The sequence below is a fragment of the Amphiura filiformis genome, chromosome 4, assembly GCF_039555335.1.
Source record: "Amphiura filiformis chromosome 4, Afil_fr2py, whole genome shotgun sequence".
NCBI classification, from domain to species: Eukaryota; Metazoa; Echinodermata; class Ophiuroidea; order Amphilepidida; family Amphiuridae; genus Amphiura; species Amphiura filiformis.
This window is the reverse complement of record NC_092631.1, coordinates 72,581,315-72,599,184: the sequence shown is the minus strand read 5'-3', so window position 1 is coordinate 72,599,184 and position 17,870 is coordinate 72,581,315. Positions and strand designations below refer to the sequence as shown.

The 17,870-nt window shown below is 42.1% G+C and overlaps 1 protein-coding gene across 5 annotated transcripts in view; it reads right to left on the bottom strand.

Moving 5' to 3' along the window:
- LOC140151380 (solute carrier organic anion transporter family member 4A1-like) overlaps window positions 1-17,870 on the bottom strand; it is a 93,838-nt gene that overhangs the window by 58,576 nt on the left and 17,392 nt on the right. For 2 of the 5 annotated variants that reach the window (XM_072173692.1, XM_072173698.1), the window contains exon 1: window positions 3,348-3,505. The exons of 1 other annotated variant lie outside the window; for it this stretch is intronic. The gene's annotated coding sequence lies outside the window, so the exon portion shown is untranslated. Of the gene's footprint in view, window positions 1-3,347; window positions 3,506-3,840; window positions 3,997-17,870 lie in introns of those variants that run through there. 2 more of the 5 variants (XM_072173693.1, XM_072173694.1) reach the window with 2 other exon arrangements.

Below are 17,870 nucleotides of genomic sequence, written 5' to 3'. Positions count from 1 at the left end.
GGTACTGATGAGAAAGGAGGTTCTTTTTATGACATTGTATACGAAACCGAATTTTTTGGTTACTGATTAATCGAAAACTGAGGTTACAGGGCCTAATGCACGTTAGAGGCGCGGGCGGGCTAGGCGAGGCGGGCGGGGGTCAAAGGTTCAAATCCGGGGTGCCAAGTGACTTCTTTCTTCATCTTCTCTCCTTTTTCGTATCTTCTTTAACTTCCGATATCAAAAAGCAGGGTTGGGTGTTAGGGTTAATAAATTATTCACACATTTGTGCTTTTATGGGGCAAATGTTATGTTCCCCTTCATAAAAACGATGAAAATCAGGGTCAGAATTTCGGCGTGAATCTGTGAATCGATTCTCGCAAAGATTCTCGTAAATAGATTTGCGTGAATCAAAGTTGATTCTCGCAAACGTTTGTAGTTTAAACTTTACACAGAAGTTGATTTGCTTTTGTGGAAGAGACTAAATGATAAAGTTGACAAATCTGAAACAATATTTTGCAAACGTAATTTGAAAATACTTAAAAACTTTCTGTCAAAATCGATCCACTTCAGTCAAAAAATAATTACTTTTAATTTCATACAGCTAAAATCTGGGTTGGTCGGGCCTGCAAATCAGGTTTTGTTTTGTTTGTTTTCTTAGCCTGTAGTTTCATCCAAATGGACTGTTAAATGATAATGACAACTATGTGGTCTATTATCTTTATAACCATTCACTTGTGCGGTTTTGATCTTTTGTATTTTAGCACTTCGAGGAATACTTGATGGGCGTAAAGTATTCAACCTTAACTCAAAGTGCACTAACCCTCAGCATAGGCATTTTTCTTGTGTAAACTACCTGTGAATAATGCTGGTGTAAAAGTTTGCTTAGTCTCTCATTTAACTTTGTGAAGTGTTTCTTCAAATTGATTGCAATGCAAAGAATGACAACAAGTCTATATATAACAACAGCACTACTGACCAATAGGGGCCAACAGTGACAGCATCCAGGAACTTGAAGCAACTTTAAAGATGACATTAGAGCTATTCCAGTTGAAATCCAAGCACCCCCTGCAGAAGACATTACCTTAATCTTCAACACAGGGAGTGTAAATTTAAAATGGACTACATTTGACACTCCCTGGTGTGGAAGATTTAGGCCATTGCCTTCCATAGGGGGTGTATCATACATAATGGAATCCATAATGGATTTCAACTGCAATGCACAGAGCATGCAAAATGGGGGCTAATTATGGCCTAAACATGCTAAAGATGCATGTAAGACATAAAGTTTGATATTTCGAGCCAGGAAGAAATTTGCCCCCAACCAGCCAGGCAACAGGCAGGCAATTTCACAAACACACAGGCACAAAGCCCCACTAACAGGCTCTGCATGTGCTGTACCCTGATACCTAGATGATGATCCAAGACGCTACACTTGGTGCTCACTTCGCTCGCTATTCGAGAGGCGTCACAGTTTGTGAACGGGGCTAGTTTTAAAGCCCAACATATGTGTGGGCCAACAACCATTTGGACGATAACAACCATTTGGGCAATAACATAAGCTCGACATATGCCTGGAACCAAAAATCGCAAATTTAAGAACAGGCAAAATAGTTCAAAATTGTCAAAGTGTAAAAAATTGCACATATTTCACTATTACTATTTCAAATTTATAATGATCACCTATTATTCCGTTCCTGTTAAAACCTGGCAGTCAAATGCCATTTGGACTTTACAATAAGAAAATAACAATCACAGCTCCTCCAACATGTCTAGTTTGGCAGGACATTTGACCATTTTGATGGACATTTAGCCACTTCAAAGTGCAATAGATATTGTTAGCTGTCTTTTTGAATGCATTGTGCAATTGTGTGGCTTTAGCAACAACTTTTGTGTTACATAAGCATTGATAGGATTTAACTGAATAAAACTTTTCTGTTCATTTTCTCACTAATATGTGAATATCCTTGGTGATGGATGTAATGCATATTAGGTTTGGGACAATCAGAGGTAACATTCATGTTATATTCTAAACTGGTTGGGTGGTTGTCAGCTACATCAAATAGGTATGGATTATGTACATGGGACCATGGTTTAATAATCACATCTTTCTCTTTTAAGTTGTCTTACAAACCCGTGCTCATAAATATGCAAAGCCATTCTAGCGTGCTGCTCTATATTTCATTTGCAATGAATTTTTAGGAGATCTTCATTCAGAACATGTATACATGCAATTATGAAGAAATGAGGCCAGTGGCATTTAAATCGTAAACTCCATCTGATCTTGCATCACATTTCCTCTGTACACTACATGTATTCATCACAAATGTAGGCTAGTATTGTATGGTACCTCTGGATCCCCAGAATTCCTATCCTATCCTATCCTATCCTAAAATACAATCCAACAGAGTTTGCATAAACATCTAGGCCTGTATACATAACCCTCTTCCATTGCAAAAACAAAATTGCATGGCCAGAACTGGTATGGTAAATTGACAATATTTCTGGATGAAGGTTTGAAAGATCTACTTTCTAGGGTTGGGCCCAGGCCTTAACTTTTTATTTTATTTTGGGGGCTACTTTTGAAAGTAAAACTTTTGAGGACTACTTTCGGGATTTCAGAGGCTTATACACATTACAATGTACCCTTTTATTTTGAGCTACAAGCCTCAAATTAGTTTCCTTTTCGGGGGCTACTTTCTCTCTATACTAATTTAATTTTCGAGGGCTATTCTCAGGAGCAAAATCACCCTTGGTCTCCGTCTATTTTGAGCCCTGTACTGATTGGGCCATTTGGTGACACTAAAATTGCAACTGGGACAAATACTAAGATGACCATACAGACTTGATGAGCCAGCATGTTTTGATTCAAATGCATTGTTCTATGCTTGATAACCCAAGTAAGAACATTCATTCATGTATAACACCAGCATGGAAATGTGTCAATGTGAGTGTATTATACACTGTATACAGGGATTATTCCGGTCACTGATTTTCAGGAAGTAAGCTTCTGAAACAAAAATAATTTTACATTCCTGTTTCAAAAATATGTGAAATCTCATTTGAAATTGTAATTATAATATACACAGATACAGGTGTATCTGCCAAAGTCTTACAAGATGTTTTTCCTGATATAAGCGGTTTGCATGTGATGGCGCAAGTGTAAATAAACGCCTACAATGCACCATCCCACCACACTGCTTGACACACTACACATTAGGTACTATGCAGGGCACTGACATTTAATTCAATCACCAAGTTGATCAACATTCAAAGTAGATAGCAAAACAAAATTGGTAACTAATAAAAATAACATCATATCATTAAACATCACATAAAATATCCTCTACTGGTTTAATGTTACTCACCAAAATTGGTGCTTTACTATGACAAGATGAATTCTGCAAATAAACTGGTAGTAATAATATCCACTTTCAAATACTATCTTTACACATCTGACTCGCAGTGCAATAATACAGATAATACACTCGGTGCACACACACAGCTCTTGTGACACAAACACACTCTGAATGCAGGTGACTGGCTACGTCATAGCATACATGTAGTATTGAATCACCTGGATGGTTATGAGGTGAGTTATGAATGGTGAGTTTCAAGTTGAGTTATGCTGTTGGAATGTGCATACATGAACTTTTAAGTATTTAAAAATACATGTATAGCTCTTGAGAAGGAAGATGACTGGCAAATTATGACACTGACTCACCTGGATTGTTTTAAGTTGAGTTATGAATAATTAGTGAGTTTGTAATTGAGTTTATGGTATTGGTTTGTGAGTTGATAAACTTGGCACTTGACTGGTGGGTTATCAGTTCATGTCTCAGGCAGGCAGGTTTAACATACCTCTTACTTGTTCAGGTGTCAAGATGTAAATGTTATCCTTAGACTGCGGGCAAGTTGTAGAACATTGACAACTGGTCCAATCTAGGCCACTACTGCAGCACTGAGGCCAGTTGAGAAGCTCTGGTGTTTGTGTGACAGATCACAAACTCCCATAAACTGTAAATTTCAACACACACAGATGAACTTTAAAACAAAAACATCAATACATATGAATTCAATATAAAATTTATTTATGTCTATTTTAAATAGTTTGATCAATAACTCACCATACAAGTAGCATCAAATGTCCATGGACTGACTGACTATGGATTTACTCTCTAAATATTAAGCTTACTGAACACTATTCAATCAAGCGAGGATTGGATATCAATACAAAACGATGCTGTTCTTGGCATTCCTGCAAGGTTGACAGGCCTGTGCATAAAGCATTTCATATTTCTCAAGTAAGATCAACATAGATCTAAAGTGCTTAGCTGTTATAATTTATCATATGATAATACAGTACTTACATGTAAAACTATCAACTTATCTGAAAGTATTAAATGTATTGGATTTATTTAAGCCACAGATTACCAAGAGCTATAACTTCCTTGGCATCTTTTATATTATGTAAAGAAGGAGATTAAAATGTATTTCCAGAGATTAAAATGTAATTTTTTAGTCAATATACAACAAACAAATAAACCCTTTTAGGAATCTAAAATGATTAAAATTGAAGCATTTGAAAAGAAAAATCTATCAAGTAATAAACATTGTTGTTGTACTTTATAAGTAGAACTACATTGATTGTAAGTTAGGAAAATCTCCAGGCTTTATACAAAGATAAAATGCACAATTTCAACCAACAATGATTATGGCAAATTTGCATCAAACCATTTTATTGATCAAAAGAGTCCCCCTTTTCTCATCTTATCTGATTATATTTATTTCAACTTCAAGGTACTTCTTAACATTATGCCATCTGTTAAATGCTGGTCTTTTTGGAAAGTGCTGTTTTTGATGTAAAACAATTTAAATAGTGTTCTATTGAACCAGAATGTGAATATGTTTGCTTTTCTAATTAAAAGATATATATATCGCAACAATGTCACATATTGATGGTTGAAATATTCCTAACAATTCAAGTACACATAATATCATCTATCTCTATTAATATTATTCATTTATAAATGTTAAAGGTTTTAATGGCACAGTTGGACATCATTGATTTGCAATTCAATAATTGCATTTGATTATCTATTAATTGGAGCTTGGGGATTACATCCTGTTATCAGAGGAGGATACCAATGTGAGGCAGAGTTATGTTTTTCCTGTGATATCATCATGAATCCAATGATTAACAATTACATCTATTGATCGATCAAGGTATTTTGTGATGTCAATACAATTTAGGATGCCGACTCTGACATCAGAACCAAAAAGGAATTCCTGGAAGAAACTCATTATTTTTATTTGCTCATTTGCTTAGCTACCTCGCCTTTAATTTGTTTTGAGTACTTTACACACAGATATTTCTGGTAAAAATAGTCATGTCATATTATATTTTTAGAAAAATAATACTTTTGGTAAATTATTAAAAATTGTTTTGATGAGTTATATTTAACAATTAAACAATTAAAATTATTAAAATTGTTATTTTGAAGCAGTGTTTTATCATTTTAAGCTGTTTTCTAAAAATAATTAATACATCCATTAGTGTCTGTTAAATGATATAGTTGGCAACTTTACAACATGTTTTTATATGATTAAAAAAAATATTACTAGTCTTTTTTTGAAATTACTTTTTAATTGTCAAATTAATTTGAAACACATGAATAATAGCAGGATATTTTCATTTTATATATCTATAAATGAAGATATTTTACCATGTACAAACAATTTGAAAACAACTATTTTGATTAAAAAGTTGAAAGAGGGGAAAAGAAAGGGTTGGCAAAAAATCCTGTCTTGAAAAATACATGAGCATATTTCATGTTATACTGTACATGAATGGACATTTAAAGGTAGCCAGAGAGAGGCCTACAATGTATATCAAAGCCAATTCACAACATCACTCCACAAATTTGCGTAATGTAATCAGCAGTCACATGATAAACCAGTCTGCGTAGCCAGCCAAATTGGTTTCAATAGCATTTGCACAGTCTGTTCACAGTCAAGAGTACCGACTCAAGTCAACGACCGCATGCCAGTTTATTTTGAGCGGAAATCAAAATTTAATTTTAAAAAATGAAAGGATTACGGAATGGTAGCTAATAATAGCAATATTGAGGCAATTTGATGCTGTTTATTTAATTTGATATCTGCGGTTCATGTGGCTTACAGATATGAAATACAACAAGTTTTTATCATTAAAAGAATATCAATAAATATACTGAAAAGAATGGGATCTGTAAGCCTATTGATAAATCACAGTTGCATACATGCAAGATATACTGGTACAAAAAACATGATTAAATTCAAAATTCAGAAATGCAATCATCCAAATGAAATTGCATATAATGATATATACAATTAGAATAATATTCAAGTGAACTATTTTGACATTGCACGTATGCTTTACTAGTTTCACTAAAATGCAAAACATCAAATAAAAAATCATTTCAGCAGTGACATAACAAGTTAAACAAGAAAAATTTGATTGAAAAATGACCTATGATTTGCTTGAAGTCAGCCAATTTGGTAACAGACTACATTATAATCTCTTTTCAAATAACACATATTACCCATTTAGAGACCCCTTTCAAACTGAAAGCAATCAACACAAATCGGAAGCCTCCAATATTCATCAGACTCATCTCATACAAACCACACATATATTACATAGCCTCAAGATGATTATATGGAACTGGCAAATGCTGTAGCTTAAATCTCAGATAATAAGGGAAATGTCTGTAGTGATTAACCACATTTTAGCTCAAATGATTGGGGTGGATCAGACAACTTTTCCAGATGAATGATGGGGTACCGTAAAATTAAGGGATCTAAAATGAGCGTTTATTGTGTTTCGACAGTATTTTTTGTGGGACATGAGAGCACCTCAGACCTATCAAATTGCATTCTGAATCTGAAGCATGTCTTTCTGATATCAAATAATTTTCATTTTTGAAAATCACAATATAATACAAATTTTATGACAAATTATAAAAATTTGATATTTTTCAAATTTTTGATATATAACAGTCCTCAAAGTAAATTATTTAAATCTAATGACATATTCTTAAAGTGTATGTAGCAGGGAGGAAAAGCCGACGGTCAATTGACAATTTTGACCTTTCATATTGAAGATATGGATTTTTCCCCAAAAAAGACCTAATTTTTTTGGCGTTTTGGGAAAAAAATCCATATCTTCAATCTGAAGGTCAGAATTTTCAATTGATCGTCGGCTTTTTATCCCACCTACATACACTTTAAGTATAAATCATCAGATTTATAAAGTTTACTTCAAGTACTGTTAAATTATATCAAAAATATCAATTTTTAATGATTTGCCATAAAATGTGTATTACATTTCGAATAAAATCAAAATTATTTGATATCAGAAGGACATTCTTCGTATTCAGAATGCAATCGATATGTCTGATGTGCTCTAATGTCCCACAATAAATACTGTCCAAACATTCATACCCCAGCCCTTAAGAGGTGACAAATAAAAGGGTTCAAACAAAACATTCAATGCTTGTTAAAACTGTCCTCCAGCAAGCAATGAGTATTACATGTACAATGTATATTTTGACACAGAATTATCTATAGCCTACTCATTAAAAATATACCAAAATATTCACTTTTTAAATGTATGCGATGCTATATAATTTCATATGTGGGGTCAAGTTTTACGTGAGAGGCAGGCCATTTTTGTACAACTCTGACAACTGAGGATTTCGGTGTATCCTTCGTGTAAGAGAGCACCAAACAAATCTTAACTCTAATCCTAACCCTAACCTTTATCCTTACCTTAACTCTAACCCTAACCCTAAATCCTAACCCTAACCCTATTAGTATTTTGTGCTCTCTTTTACACTAAGGATAAACCAGGATTTCCCTCCACCATTTATGCAGACTATGGCTGACCATGGTTCAGGTATGTATAAATCTACAAATCATGCAAACAATGCAGTGGCGTCCGGCCGGCCAGGGTGGCATAGACTGTAGAAAACATGTTCAGTAGGAATAAACATTTTCATCAGTTGTCATAGTAGCCACAACTGCATCATCACACTATCATGATGACTTTTAAATTGAAAATTGGTTTTAAGTCCTTAGGGCTCCAAGCTATCAACATTCTTTCAGAGTGCGAGTGTCCATAGTCTATCCATCCACACTGGTTGGTGAAAAGCAAAGAGAAAAGTGAGTTCCTACCACAATGTTGTTACAGTAAACAAAATCAAAGCAAGCCATACAATGATTCAATGAACAAAAACTAAAAAGATTGGGTAAGTGTACAGGGGAGAGCAATTTGGTACAAAGTGGACCTTTTCCCCAAAATTTTGACCACAAGAGCATGATGAACCTGATTTTTTTGCTTGCGTCTGTGAGGGCTACTTTTATACTTTAGCAAATTTGGGGTTGGGTGCGACACCCCCCCCCCCCCACGTACAGGCGTGAGTGATTAAAAAAAATCACAGGTGCACTGCAAGTTGTCAACTAAAGAACAATAGCTAACTCCAATTAAATTGTTATGTTTAAAAATATTATTATGCTATCTTAGGTAGATAGCTCAATTTGCACTACATTGGAGTATTTTTGCAAGTCAGAGGGAAAAGACATTCTTGGACTAATATACTGTGCAAAATATTTATGTGCATGAACATTTCATGAATTTTGTGAGAAACATGCATTCACCAAATGTTCATACTTCTTAAATATTTCTTTTAAGAAAATTATCAATTTCACCAAAATTAAATGCTGTAACAATGTGCCCCGTAACAATGTAACAGCTCTTTTAAAATGTGACACTATTATCAGGGGTTCCCAAACTATATTTTTTTATTTATGGAGATAATGGCGACCTAATTGCATAATTGTGTCACTTGCTCAATATTTATTCATTCCTGGGTAGTTAGTTTCATGGCCCTATTATTTGAGCTTGCATCCCCATTTAGGAGACAATCCACTGTTTGGGAACCCCTTTTTGTGACCCCTGTTTTTATTATCATTGCCTTTCATATATTGTTAACTACACTATTTTTTTATAAAGGAACTAGAAGAAGCCAGCTTGCATGACATATCGTGTCTCAACAGCTGGTGTAAAAGGCTGGCTAGCAAAGCATTGACAAATAACTCTAGAATAAATTTTATTTTTTTAATTTTCTGGATGTTTCTATTTATTTCACTCTTAAGGTAACACATGCTCAGTGGCGTAGCGTGGGTCATCCGATTGGGGGGCACCGGGTCTGATTGGGGGGCACAAACCATTGTTTGGCCATTTTCCTATGGGATTTAAAAAATTCAGACCCCCCCATGCCCCTATGACGCTACGCCACTGCTCATGCTATACTCATCTTCTAAAATAGAAGAATCAAACTCCTGGTTTCAACGGACATCCTGTCAACCACAACTGTATCAAAACTGTGATCATCGGAAGTTATCAAAGCTTAATTAGCCGTAATAGAAGGAAATAGAGGTCAAGTCTATGAATGCCAATAGTTAAAAGGTGTGAAAATTGACATCTTTTTAAAATTAACTACATGTGAAACACATCATAGTTCTAAATTAGAAGTGGATTTCTAATTTGTAAATTAATGAAATCAGTTAATTCTATGACAGGTGAACTTGACTGTAGGAATGCTGTGGTGTATATTTGAGCAAATGCATCAACATTGGGTGGAAGCATGCAGCAGATGGTCTCCCTTCTCCTAATTACAAGTAATAATTCAGGTTCACAGTCTGCTGCTTATATATTGGTACAGGCAGGCCCTGCGCCTATACATTATGTAAGGAGCAGATCCGGAATTAGATAGATATGCTATATGTTATTCCTGTGATGTCACATTGTCAGGCCATTTTTGTCCTAAGCATTTGATCCTTCACGCACAAACGTGTGGCAGATAACAGTTGTTTTATATTCTGCACTCTGTACGGCACATACTGTCCAACAAATACGAAAGTCACAAATCATGTTGTACCCTCAAAATGATGAAAGGAGGAATAACCTCGATAATAAGGACTAAGGTTGTTTAATGGTATGAAACCCCAAAATTAGCTGCTCATGCATGATTTTTCAGTTTAACAGCAGGTTCATTCCCCTCACCTCACAACGTCCCTCGATCCACAACATTGTGCAAACAGTTTCTCACACCCAGTGTCAAAAGGTTTATTGTGTCATTTCCCTCCGTCCCCTCACCCAAAAAGGTAGAAAATTACAAATCATAGGAAAATTTTCAGATTTTAATCTCTCTGAAATTCCCCCCTTAAAAATAAATTCTGGTGCCACCACTGAACCAGTGGTGTGTCCAGGTTTTTCAGCCGATCAACAAACATGTATTTCACTGTTCTACCATGCTGCTCCATGGACATCCACCATGGTGAACATCAAGTATTCCAGCCATCCAAAGTGGTAGTACCGAAATTTGCCACCAAAATTGAAAAGGCTACTTTTGATGAATTCAGCTGTCAACATACAAGTAGCTTGGCCAAATGTTTGGCACAATCACACACATGCAGTGAACCTACCCAGGGGCAAGTTGTTCAGCAAAGTTGCCTAATTTGGTTGTGACATAGTAGTTATTACCCCATACTAACCAAATCGTGCTTTCATCGCCTTGTTGGTTTGGGGTTGGAGCCTTCCACATACCCAATTAGCATTGTAGCGCCAAGGTTTTGGTTTACCTAAGGGGGGAGGGACAAGGTTTGGTAAGGGACGCACCATTTGATACTCAGGGGGAGTAGGAAGTTTTTCAAAAAAAAAACTTCCTCCACTACATGAGCAAAAAAAAAAACTTTCCCCACCAACACTAAAAAAAAAAAAAAACCTTCCCCACCTAACTGTGTATAAATGCATGAAATTAAAAAAAAAAACTTGCAGCGCTTAAAAAAAAAAAAAACTTACATTCCATGGTAAAAAATTTCTTCCCCGACCCCAACTTCCTACCCCCCCCTGAGTATCTAATGGTGCGTCCCTAAATGCTTGTATACCAAAGGTAGCTTCAGGGGGTACAGCTCTTGTAATGACAATGTCCACAAACCTTACGACAGTATTGAAGTGCAATAGCTGCTATGTGTAGTTGCCATGTGTAGATGAGTACAATACTGTCAATACACCATGAGTAAATTGGCAAATGTTCACAGGGCAGCTATAGCTCTTAACCACTTCTGGTATGAGCAGTCAGCATATCTGACAAGTTGTTGATTTTAGCCCTTATACAAAATAATAATCATATAGGTACACAGTGAGAAAATGTTACTTCAGGGGCCGAGTTCTTTGATAACTACAAAAAGACCAGAAAGTTGAAGAAAATATTGCACTTCAGATCAAAAACAGAATCATAAAGAAAAAAAAATAAATGGCAAAATGACACTGACAAGCTATACATAGGAATTAGCCTCAACCGGGATAGAATGGACTATTGCTCCAGTGTCACTTTCTGTGCACCTTGATTCCATTTTCACCTTTCTCATGTTGTGGGAAAGTGAAACACATCTCTGGTCCAAATGGCAAATCACCATTTCTGCAAAGCAGAACAAAAATTCATCCCTGCAATCAGATTTTCAAAATGGCATATTTTTGCCTTGTATGGTAATAGCATTTCTTGAAATCTTCGCAGCAGACAGTGTGTGTGCTATGTTATATCTGGAGGCTATGTACTTTTCTTGTATCTTGATTTCATGATATTGCCACTGTAAACAAAGTGAAAGCATAGTTTTCACTAACAATTTTCACAAAGCCAATATTACCAACTTTCTCAGGAGATTTTGTTTTAATTTAAGACTAATTGACCAATACAAAATTATGATATGTCAGGACTGAAATCTGTGATCATTTAATCCTGAAAATTTTTCTCCCTAATTTTGTTTCTGGGTGAAGGTGAAATGAAATCAAACCCTTTGCAAGCACTGAGGCAAATTGAGTTATCTTACATTGTAATCTTTTTATAAACAAACAATACTACAAGCACTTAAGATCTGGAATGCTGTTGTTTAGTATTCTGAGACTGAGACACTCAAAAGATGCCCATGGTGTCTTTTATAGCTCAAAGTAGTCCCAAACAAAAATGTTTGGTAGACTCATAACCGGTGCGATCTTACCTTTCCGATGTTGATTAAGATACTTCTTGCATCGATCCCGAGATGCGGAAAAAACCAATAGTCATTTTGTCCCACATAAATGAATAAATAACAAAAAACCCCCCGATCCCCCGAGTGGACTCACCCATTCGGTGACGTCACCTACGATAATCATCCCTTATCCGACTTGGGCAGCCCAAACTTGTAGGGGGCGGGGTCGGATAATCAACATCGGAAAGGTAAGATCGCACGGTTATGAGTCTACCAAACATTTTTGTTTGGGACTAGACTCAGTACACCGGTCGATCTTACCGTTTCCGATGTTGATTAAGATACTTCTTGCATCAACATCTGAAAGATCGATCTAGCAAGTAACCGACGGATGGAGGTACAAGATTGGCCAGCATCTGATAAGGATCGGGAGAGTGGGTAGCATGGTAATCGCGAGGTCAAACTATTTCCCCCCCTCACGGCCGGAAACAGAAAGACTACGTGAACAGACAAAAACCCTGAACTGAAAGTTCAGTGGTTAAAATAGAAACACTGGTTCTTACCATGTTGGAATTCTGATTGTCCATAAAACACCTGATACCCAACCACCATGTTATCTCCCCAGAACAGCCCTGGTGAACTTATCGCCTGGTCGTTGGTTTACGTTTTTGTAGTAAACCGTGGAAAAGGACGACGGTTCTTCCAGGACACAGCCTGACAAATCTCTTCAATGGGGACCCCCCTATGGTAGGCCCACGAAGATGAGATAGATCTGGTTGAGTGGGCCTTGGGGCGGCGTCTTTTGCCGCCCGAGTCCACTCAACACCTGGACCAGCCACCGTGCCAGAGTCTGTTTAGCGGCTGGACCGTGCGGTTCTCGTGGGTGATAAATAAGCGGTCATGAGCCCCTCTTAAGGTTTGTGTTCGCCAAGGTAGTGCTGTAGCGCCTCACCGGGCACCACAACCTGTCTTCGACTATTGAAACCCTGCCCAATACTGGGTAGGAAGAGGGCGAGTGTCGGAATGTACTTCAGCTCATTTTTGCAAGGAAATCCGGGCGAAGAAACAGCGTCGCTCCGTTGTTAGTAAATCACGGAGGCTGACTTGAGACTGCGTGCAACTCTGAGCAGCGCCGTCCCGAAGCCAACGCCAGAAGACAGGCCGCCGTAAGAGTGACGTATTTAAGGGTCGCTTTTGACAGGGGCTCAAAAGGGGACCCTTAATATACTCCAAGACTGTGTTGAGGTCCCATGGAGGGACCACCTTCCTTTCGGCGAGCGCCGTTGAACATACCGTCGAGAAGAAGACTTAGGGACCCATCTGAATTGATAGTCGACCCGTCTTCAAATCCCGATGAATCGAGAGAATGGCTGACTTGTAGTTGGCTATCGTTGCCTGCTGAAGTCCTGACCTGAACTTTTCTGTCAGAAAATCTGCCACTAGAGGCACAGGGGCTCTAGTGGGAGATGTATTCTCTCATCGCACCATGCGTAGTAGGGAGGCAAACGCTGCTTATACGTGCGGAGGGTAGACTCTCGTCTACCCCTGGCGATGAGAGAAGCAGCTTCTGATGAAAAGCCTCCCTCCGCCGCACGTTCACTGATAAGGGCCATGCAGCTAACTGCAGGTGCTCTAGTGGTAGACTTGGTACCTCTCCTCCGGGCATCCGGAGGAGATTGGGTAACTCGGGGGGTACTCGCGGCTGTGCCGCTAGTAGATCCACCATCGGTCGAAACCACAGGTGTTTCGGCCAGAACGGTGCTATCAGAATGACGTTGCAATCCTCCTCCCGATCTTGGTCACCACCCTTGCGAGCAGTGAGATCGGGGAAAGCGTAAGCAGTCATTCCTCCCCAGTCTACGGACAGAGCGTCCACGGCGAATGCCTGTGGGTCTGCGACCCTCGAGCAGTACACCGGCAGCTGATGATTTCGATGAGATGCGAACAAATCTATCGAGGGGTGGTACATCACCTCGAAGATCGTCTGGGCGACCTGCGGAGCAAGGGACCATTCTGTAGGTCCCGACACCTTTCCTCGTGACAGATCGTCCGCGAGGATGTTGGTGCTCCCGCTATGTGCATCGCTCTCAACGTAATCTGCCTGGCCTTGCACCACCCTATCAGGCGTAGTGCGTGCAGGCACAACCGTGGTGACCTGGTGCCCCCTTGTCTGTTGAGGTAGGCCACCACGGTTGTGTTGTCCGTTGGACAACGATATGAGATCCCACGATCACCTTCTCGAAGTGCTGGAGAGTTCTCTCCACTGCCCAAAGTTCGAGAAGGTTGATATGGATCGCAGTCTCCGTGGCCGACCATAGGCCCGAGACTGAGTCCCGTGGATGTGGCCCCCCAGCCCAGCTTTGACGCTGCCGTCGGTCGTCACTACGTGGCGCACCGCTGGTGCAGGAAACCTGACACCTTGAGTCAAATTGGGCTGATGGGTCCACCACCAGAGTTCCTCTCGCGCGATCTCCGACATCGGAACCGCGAGGATATTGGTGACGACTGGGCCTGTAAAAGGCTAGAAGGTGTAGTTGTATAGGCCTCATGTGAAAGCGGCAGTGCGTGCACGAGGTCTACCATACTGGCCATAAGGCCCAAAACCTTCATCCATGCCACAGCGGGTGCCCCTCTGACTCGGCCAAGAGTCGGGCACACCTCGCCATGTTCGTCACCCTCTCGGGTGAGGGCGCCGCGATCCCCTCCTTGAGGTTGATCTGGGCCCCTAAGAATAGTGGTGTCTGCGTCGGGACCAAATTGGATTTCTTGGCGTTGATCAGAAATCCCAGGTCCCGCACCGTCACGGACTACTAACTCCACGAGACACTGTGTCTCCAGTGGGGTGCGTCCGTAAATGAACCAATCGTCCAGGTAGCAACACATGTTGACTCCCCTGCGCTTCAGGTACGCTGCCACCGCCCTGACCAGGAGTGTAAACACTCTGGGGGAGGTGGACAAGCCGAATGGCAGGCATCGAAACTGGTAAGTTTGACCCTGTACCTTGAAGCGTAGAAACCTCAGATCTTGAGGTGCGATCGGAACATGCAGATATCGTCCGAGAGATCTAGCGATGCCGCCCACATACCCTTGATGGGTCAGGCTAGCACCGAAGCGAGAGGCTCCATTCTGAACCTCTTGGGTCTGATGAACTCGTTCAACGGCTTGAGGTTCAGAATGGGCCTCAATCGCCGGTCTTCTTTGGAGCCAGAAAAAAGTGCTCCAAAACCCCTTGGTGAAAGGGGGTAGACCGGGACAATCGCTTGCCCGTGAGAAGCTGAGTGACCTCTGACAGTAGTGCCCGGCGCTGGGGGCCGTCTGGCGGCACTACCGTGGACCTCTGAATCGTGCAGGCGCCACGAGGGGTGGCTGGTAAATTCCAGCCTGTAACCCCCACTGACCACTGACAATACCCAGGCGCCCGGTGAGATGGCATGCCATCTCTGGGCGTAATGCTACAGCGGCCGCCCACAGGGGAATCCCTGTGGGAAGTCCAAACCTGCCGGCATGGACTGTCGACCGCCCGTGCCCTCAGGACCGATCTGGTTTGCCACCCTTAGAAGAACGGCTCTTCTTAGGGGGCTTGCCATCTGATCCAGCACTACTCTTGCGCTTCCCAGATTTTTTGGGAGGTGCTGGAGTAACCTCGGCTCGGTGTAGTCTGTGGTGCGCGTCCTGCTGAAGCGGAGCTGGCGCTGAAGAACAGCTTAGAAGACTTCTTCTTCTTGTGCTTCTTCTTCGCCTTACTGCCCTTCCCTTGGTCAGGGCAGCCTCTGACTTCTTCAGAGTGCTCTCATTGGTGGCCTTCTTTGCCCGGTCCTCCACCGTGGCGCAAAAGGCCTGTCCAAAGAGTAGCCCCTGTCCCACCGAGTCTGACTTCTTCATTGCTTCAGCAAAGTCGGAGCCGTAAGTTGACTGGAGGGACAGACAGGCATTCTCCCGGCGGCGAGATGACATCCTATGGGCTAGGCCCATAGAACTCTCGTTGAGGTTAGCTGTTAGCACCGCTAACAGATTAACCTCATGGAAGAGTTCGGCGTTGCCCGTGGTGGTTCGCTACCTTCCTACCGAGGTGCTCGGCAAGCGTGGTAGCGGCGCTAGAGACTCTGATAAGCGGCGTGCTCGCTTATCGATGAGCTTTAGCTCCTCCCTCCCACTGGGGAGAGCGACCCGTGCGCCTTGGCCGCTAGCGGCAGGCGCTGGCAACGTCTGGATCCATGTCAGGGACCCTGAGGTAGGTTTCGTAGTCCTCCTGCGAAACACGCGGTGGAAGCGTGCAAGCACGCGGCGTCAAGCTCCAGCGAGCCTGACAGCCCTCGAAACCTACCCTTGAGGTCCGCCCGGGAATGCAAGTGCGGGCGACCCTTGTGTGGGCGCGCTAGCTGGGCATCCTACTGAAAAAGATGCCCTGGTCCTCCTGAACGGACTCCTCCTGAGAGAAAGCCAGGCCCAAACCTTGGGCCACACGGCTCATCACCTCAGCGGTGTCCGCAGGCAGACCATTGCTAGCGAGTTCCTCACGGGGAAGCGGGGGAAGGATACCTGAAGCTAGCTGCACAGCCTCATCAGACTGTGAGTCGCTACTGGTTTCATCTTCCGACTCCTTTCCCTCGCCTTCAGACTCTGACTCACTCTCTGATGAGGAAGAGATCTGACGACGGGCATCTGAAGGTGGACAGGGAGGTGTCGCCACCGTGTGGCTAGCCAACTGAACACCAGCAGAAGAGGGAGTACTCCCGCTAGACCCCGAGATGCTAGCTATAGCACCCGGGATCCGCGCGCTCTCGCTGCTGTCGCCCTAGCCATAGCAGCGTGCGGCCTACCCTGAGCTGTATCAGGGTTAGCCACTCGCCGCCCAGGCTGGGTAACAACTGGTGGCACTGCTTGTCCAACGCTAGGCGGCCCTTGCCCCGGTGCTAGACCGTGGAAGAAACCACCCTGCGGCGGATACCACGGGGCATACCCTGTCGGTAGCTGACCCTGAAAGGATCCGCCACCAGGGAAACCCCATGGAGCAGCAGTACCAGTACCGCCTCCCCCTGTTGCCACAGAGACTGTGGTAACCAGGGCGAATACTGCGGTACCTGCGTGGTTGTAGCGTAGGTGCCCGGTAGGGCTCCGGCTGCGTACCACTGTACCCATGCCTCACAGCGTTCCCCGCTAGAGGATCAAGCCGTGTGTATGGGTACCCGCTATACTGGCTGTCCCTTGGCTAAAAGGAGCTTGCCTAGTATCACGGGTAGCTGATCGTGTATACCCTCGATCAGTCACCTCGCTACCTGAATAGGCAGTATCAATCAATGGAGCCATGCTCCGCTGAATAGATAGTGATCGATCATAAGAGGGTAATTGACCCATTGACTGTAATGGATCACCCACGCTCTGCTGGCTCTCGAGGACATAAGTGGGTTGTTGATCAGCCAGGCTGTTCAAACTACCTACCCTAACCTCTTGAGCCTCGCCCAAGGTCGCTGTGTGTGGCGGACCACTCACGGCAGCTATGGGCGCGTGCATAGTGGCTACCACTGAAGTCGAGCCGTAGCTCGTCTCGGTAGCTGCCACCGTTTGCACTTGGGTCGCTGTCCCGTGAGAGACTGCGAGCCCACCCCCGGTATAGCCGCTAGCCAGTCCCGGAGGACAGCCGGCAGCCATTCCAAGGCCCAGGGCATCACTCGGCGGTCCCGCCATGGAACGCTGCCGTGTGACAACCCCAGTTGGTTCTGCTAAGACTACACCCGGCGTTAGCCCCGGTATCGTCTCTGCTAAACCCATGCACGTTTTCATTCGACCCTTGCGGGGAACGAAAGGCGTGCTGCGTGCGT